Raw genomic sequence first — 6,693 nt, 5'->3', positions numbered from 1 at the left:
AAACTGGGGGCGATTTTTGAGCGCATAGTCAGAAATGAACATCACCCTGAGCATCACTGGGTGTGGCCCAAAAAAAAAAAGAAAGAAAGAAAAAAGAAAATTATATATCTACAAAACACAAACTAACCTTTAGCAATCGAATAATACATTGGTAGTATAACCTGAAGAGTGAAATGAAGAGTGATCAAATTTTGCTTTGCAGGCCCGGAGAGATAGCACAGCGGCATTTGCCTTGCAAGCAGCCGATTCAGGACCAAAGGTGGTTGGTTTGAATCCCTGTGTCCCATATGGTCCCTCGTGCCTGCCAGGAGCTATTTCTGAGCAGACAGCCAGGAGTAACCCCTGAGTGCCGCCAGGTGTGGCCCAAAAACCAAAAAAAAAAAAAAAATTTATTTTTGCTTTGCTTTTGGGGTCACTCCTGGCAGTACTCGGGGTTTATTTCTGCCTCTGCACTCAGGAATTACTTCCAGCAGGTCTTGGGGACCTGTCATTTCACATAGTCATTTCACACATGTGTCATTTCACTAATCCTACATAATTGATGGTAAAACATGAAAATGGTGCTCACTTCGGCAGCACATAGACTAAAATTGGAACGATACAGAGAAGATTAGCATGGCCCCTGTGCAAGGATGACATGCAAATTCATGAAGTGTTTCGTATTTAAAAAAGAAAAAAAAATAAAACATGAAAATGGACATCAGAATCCTCAGCCCGGCTCTGGATCTTTTCACCTTTCATATCTCATACATACAGACTGGGCCTTTGGGCCAAGGTTGAGGGCTTCAGGCTCATGACCCTATGAAATCTCTACTCTGCTCTTACAGCACTTTTAGATCAACAGGCTCCTCAACCTGAGCTCATCCCTCTGTCTCTGCTGATCTGCACTTACATAAAATCCTAGAGCCCAACTCTTAAGCTACCAGCTGTGTGCTGTGATAATATACTCTGTAACATCACACATAGATGTTGTTGTTCCTGCAATTAACATGTTTATCATACTGTTGACTTTAATAGTCTTGATGTATAGGCATTGCACCCCAAAACCAAAGTGCCCACTAAAGTTGTTCTAAGGGACCGGAGAGATAGCACTGCAGTAGGGCATATGCCTTGCCTGCAGACGACCCAGGAGGGACCTGGTTTGATTCCTGGCATCCCATATGGTTCCCCCAGCCTCTGCCAAGGGCACTTTCTGAGTACAGAGCCAGGCGTGATTCCTGAGTGCCACTGGGTATGGACCAGAGACCAATCAATCAACCAATTAATCAATAAAGTCTTTTTAAAAAAAATAAAGTTCCTCTAAACCTCTACTTCCTGCCCACACTCACTCCCACACTGCTGTATAATCTCAGTTTAGCCATCCAGGGCAAGGTTTATTACTGCCTATATTCTTGTTTCATTTCTTTGTATACCACAGATGATCATCTGGCATTTGACCTTCCCCTTCTAACTTATTTTTAATTTTTTATAAAATGTCTGTTTCTCTGATGAAAGCTCAATTATCTCATCCTTCTCTTAAGAGGCCTTCTATTGATGAATTGTCAAAGTAAATTATCAATTTAGTAAAGTTGGCTATTTAGACCAGCAAGCTTCTCAACCTTCCTGAGCTCTTCACTCTGCCTCTGGCTAAATTGTCCAAGTAAATTAGAAAGTTCTTAGTGCATATCTGCTACATAGGCAATGCCCTGCTTAAAACTGAATTTCCCGATCGCTTTACCCCTGAGAATGGAGAATGATAAATATTTTATGCTGAAATATGCTGACCATTATGAAAGTGCTGTGGGGTCATGGTGCATGACCCAGTCAACACAGACTCTGCGGGTGAAAGCCAGGTCTGCAACACCCAATGTATTAGTTTCTCCAACTATCTGCCACAGATCTGGGCTCTGCTTCATAGCAATCCAAAACTTTATCTCACGGTATACAATCCCAGACTTGATGCTGCAGAAGCTATATGCCATCCCACAACCATTTCACCTCCTCAGTGCCTTGCTCTGCTCACACAGCAGGAAGCAGACACTGCAGGCACAGGAGGTGCCAGGATGGGCTCAGAGACTGCTGAAATCGATCAATCTCTTGTGCAGTTTCCTGGCCTCATTGGTCTCACAGGTCTGAGCACAATTCCATATGTCTGTGTGTGCCTGTCAAAGTAAATTAGTATTTTTTAACCACAGTTGTCACCAATTACCTGGTAAACATGTCTTTAGAAAGGACTCTTTTTTCCGTTTACATTTAACTTTTCCCCCTTTTTATTGAGCCCTCATGATTTATAATACTATGAATTATAGGATTTCATGCATACGATTTCTCCAGCACCACACCCACCATCAGAATATCAACTTCCTTCCACTAATGTCCCCAGTTTCTTCCCACCTACATCCCATTCCAACCATTTGGTAAAGTCAGTTCTTGAAGATAAATCTCAGGTTCTGCTGCCTTGGAGCATTTCTTTTCCCTTATTAATTTTCTTTACATCCCACATCTGAGAGATCATATTTGTCTCTCTTGTTCTGACTGACTTAACTCAGCATAATACTCTCCAGTTCCAACCTTATAGCAGCAAATTGCATGGTTTCATCTTTTCTTATAATTGAGTTGTATTCTATTGTGTATATGAACCACAATTTATTTGTGTGTGGTTTTGGGGCTACACCTGATGATTCATGTAGCTTACTCCTGGCTTTGCAATCAGGAATCATTCCTGGCAAACTCAGTAGACCATATGGGACACTGGGGATTAAATCTGGCTGACCACATGCAAGGCAAGTGCTACCTGCTGTAAATCTCTCTGTGCCACATACACAAATTCTTTTTTTAAAATAATATCTTTATTTAAGCTCCTTGATTACAGACATGATTGTAGTTGAGTTTGAGTCATATAAGGAACACCCCCCCTTCATTCATGCAACATTCCCATCATCAATACCCCCCATCTCTCTCCCCTCCCGCCTGTATTAGAGACAGGCATTCTACTTCTCTCACTCATTAACATTGTTATGATAGTTGTCAGTGTAGTTATTTCTCTAACCGCATTCACGACTCTTTGTAGTAAGCTTCATATCATGAACCAGTCCTTCCAGCCCTCATCTCTATTGTCTCTGGGCATTATTACAATAATGTCTTTTATTTTTCTTAAAACCCATAGATGAGTGAGACTATTCTGTGTCTATCTCTCTCCCTCTGACTTATTTCACTCAGCATAATAGATTCCATGTCCATCCATGTATAGAAAATTTCATGATTTCATCTCTGCTGATGGCTGCATAGTATTCCATTGTGTATATGTACCAGTTTCTTTAGCCATTTATCTGTTGATGGATATCTTGGTTGTTTCCAGATTCTGGCTATTGTGAATAGCGCTACAATATAGGTGTAAGGAAGGCATTTTTGCATTGTATTTTTGTGTTCTTAGGGTATATCCCTAGGAATGGTATAGTTTAATTTCCAGGTTTTTTTTTTTTTTTGGAGGAATTTCCATATTGTTTTCCATAAAGGCTGGACTAGACGGCATTCCCACCAGCAGTGAATAAAAGTGACTTTTTCTCCACATCCCCACCAGCAATGATTTTTCTTGTTCTTTATGATGTGCGTGCCAATCTGTGACATAAGATGGTACCTCATTGTTGTTTTGATTTGCATCTCCCTGATGATTAGTGATGCGTACCACAAATTCTTAATTCATGAATCTGTTCTTGAACACTGATCTTGGCTATTGTAAATAATGAGCTTAGAGGCACGAATGTCTTCTTGAAATAGTGTTTTGTTTTGTTTTGGTTTGGTTTGGTTTGGTTTTTGGGTCACACCCGGCAGTGCTCAGGGATTACTCCTGGCTCTACGCTCAGAAATTGCCCCTGGCAGGCACGGGGGACCATATGGGATGCTGGGATTCCAACCACCGTCCTTTTGCATGGAAGGCAAACGCCTTGCCTCGATGCTATCTCACCGGCCCCAAAATAGTGTCTCAATAGCATTATGTTTTCCCTCTTTAACTTTTTACATAATGAGAATATTGCCTTAACTGACATAAATTTCTAGCTCTTCCTGAACTGTTATCCAGGACTCTGCTGTACATGCTGTTGGTTGGCTATGATTGCTCCAATCTGTTGGCATGCCCAATGCTTAGCCAGAGGAGATTTCTAGAACTTTCAAGAAATAGAGTATCAGTGGTTTCAGAGATCGCTTTGAAGTTTGTCTTGGTTCTTAACACTCTTTAAAGAAAGTGTAATGCAAGGTTGATAGCTTTCTTGCTAACAAGATTAGCATGAAAAGTAGAAGGATGAAACTTCTTTATGAACCTAGAGAGTGCTTCCAGATGTATACAAAGATTCAGGATGCATGAGGTCATTATTAATTAACACAGCAACTACAGACTAGTATGTCTGGGTGTCTAATGATGCAGCTTTCAAGGCAACCAACTTTGAGTGCTGGAAACATACTAACATTATTGAGCAGGCCAAGGCTCAGAAAGAAATCTTAGTGACTTCCCAGGATAATGGCTTCTCCCCAGACCTAGGCTCAAGGTCTGAATGCAGATAGTTGGTCTCCCAAGCTGGTAGCATTGATAATGACCCTGAGAGCACAGTCTCCTCTGCCATCAGGGCTGGTGCTTGTACTTGCCGGGACTCCAACATGTGGATCCAACTCTATTTTATGGATACACAGACACCCAGGAAATAACCCAAAGAGCTTAAATATCAGGTTTTTATGACAAAACTTGTGGAGGGATTTCTACTCCATAGCCACATCAATGTAGCAATAATTCAGACCCATTATGCCATGTCATTCGGTACCCACCAGATTGGAAATATTTAAAAATCTTGTGTTTGGTAGAGGGAGTGTTGGAGAATATTCATGTGGGCACAGGGGAAACTTCCATACCTTCCAGCCAACATTTCTTCTGATTCAAAACTCTTCCTAAAAAGTGTGTTGAGAGGCTGGTTTTTTGTTTGTTTGTTTGTTTGTTTTTAGGTGCTGTTTGCATTTTCCACTACTGCTCATACAAGCAGTTTCCTGGGTACTTTTGATGGTTGGAATGTGATGCAAGAGAAACTCCACCTGCACATGAGCAAGTCGGGCTTGTAAAGTCTTGCGAAATTGAGCTCAGAGAGGACTGTGACAGAAACTCACATACAGAGCATTTTGCCTCCATACCACATTCAATTAATTGGGCACAGGGATAAGTAACACACTTTAGACAGCAGTCACATCTAACTGGGTACATTGTTTTATGAGCAACATTATTATAAATTCTGTCTTTGCATTTTACCTTTATTACCTGGTGACCTCATAATTCTCCATGAAAATTTTAATATTAACATCTTGGCAGGTTTACATTCAGGTTTTTTTTTAAAAAAATTGTCTTCAGATAATAAAAATTGCATCTAATTCTCCCATTATTTCATATTTTGGATCACTTTAAAACTAGACTGTGTTAAGGAAAAATTGGACAGGAAAGAATTTCAGTAGACTAGAGAACTTTGAAGGATAAGGAGACAATGATTTTTAATTACTTCTTTTAAATTATTTTATTTAAACAAGATGGTTTACTTAGTTGCTCATAATTCATTTGTTACTGCCATCCCATATTTCAACACCAATCCCACCATCAATGTTAAATTCCCTCCACCATTGTCCCCTGGATTCTTATTAACCACCAAGCCTGCCCCTTGGCAGGCACAAAATAATTTACTTTATATTACTTGTTTACAGCTAAATGGTAGTGAATTTAAAAATAACTATAGCAAAATAAAACTTATGAAAATTGTTATAACTAACAATGGGATCATCAGGTCATTGTCTGAAGGATTAGTAAACCATTTAGAAAATAAATACACTTAGCTGAAAATTGAAAGTTGATAGTCTGAGAAGAGGGGCTGAAAAGTTGATTTAAGGGCCCTTAATTACTTATTACTAGAATGCTAGGCACCCTTAGGATGTGCCCTATTGATGGGGATCCTGTATTTACTTGTGTATTTACCATCTCTTCCAAAAGAAGACATTCCAGAGTTTTTTGCATTAGCTGCCTCAGGCCCCTTTGATGTATAAAAACTTAGCCAGGTTAGAGGTGAGAGAGATAGCTCACCCAAACCTTGCACCTGGCTGACTGAATTAGATCCCCAACATCCCATAAAATCCCAAGCACTGCCCAGAGTAATTTCTGAGCAGAGATCTAGGAGTGCCTGAGTGCCTCCAGGTGCTTCCAAAAACAAAAACAACAACAAAAACTTAGCCAGGTTAGATTAGCTAGATAGATAACTTGTCTGTTAACATTTGCCTTTCTTCTAGGGTTTACTGGTTCTAAACAATACACGAAAGACAGTCAGAGTTCTCAGTCATGACAATCCGTGAGGCTGGGAGTCCCCTGACCCCATGCTTTATTCTATATTTTATAAAAGAGCTAAATTGTTTTCTAATTCTGTCTAATGCTGTCTAAACCTTATGGTGCCCTTGCTTCAGGCATGTTCACCTGGTGCCAGATACCAGCAAGTAAGTCATTTGTTGCTAGTTGGTTTTGTTTGTTAACCTTAGGTGGCTTTTGGCTTTGACATCTAATTTGGCATATTCCTTCTAGGGTGATAGCATTGAAAAATTTAAAGGTGTCTCATGGTCTTAAATACATTTGCAGCTGCTGGGTCCAGAAATTTCAAATCCTGTGGCTGATATAGCGGCTTATAGGGTGTGGTTAAAGCTGCC

General features: G+C 40.2%; 1 non-coding gene across 1 annotated transcript; it reads left to right on the top strand.

Moving 5' to 3' along the window:
* The first annotated feature begins 560 nt into the window (after positions 1-560).
* On the top strand, positions 561-667 carry LOC126023524 (U6 spliceosomal RNA). The gene has a single exon (XR_007500640.1). It is a non-coding gene; the product is annotated as a U6 spliceosomal RNA (small nuclear RNA).
* The last annotated feature ends 6,026 nt before the right edge of the window (positions 668-6,693 follow it).

This window comes from Suncus etruscus, chromosome 11, assembly GCF_024139225.1.
Source record: "Suncus etruscus isolate mSunEtr1 chromosome 11, mSunEtr1.pri.cur, whole genome shotgun sequence".
Taxonomy (NCBI): Eukaryota; Metazoa; Chordata; class Mammalia; order Eulipotyphla; family Soricidae; genus Suncus; species Suncus etruscus.
Note: the sequence above shows the minus strand (reverse complement) of the source record. Positions and strands in the feature narration are given on the sequence as shown.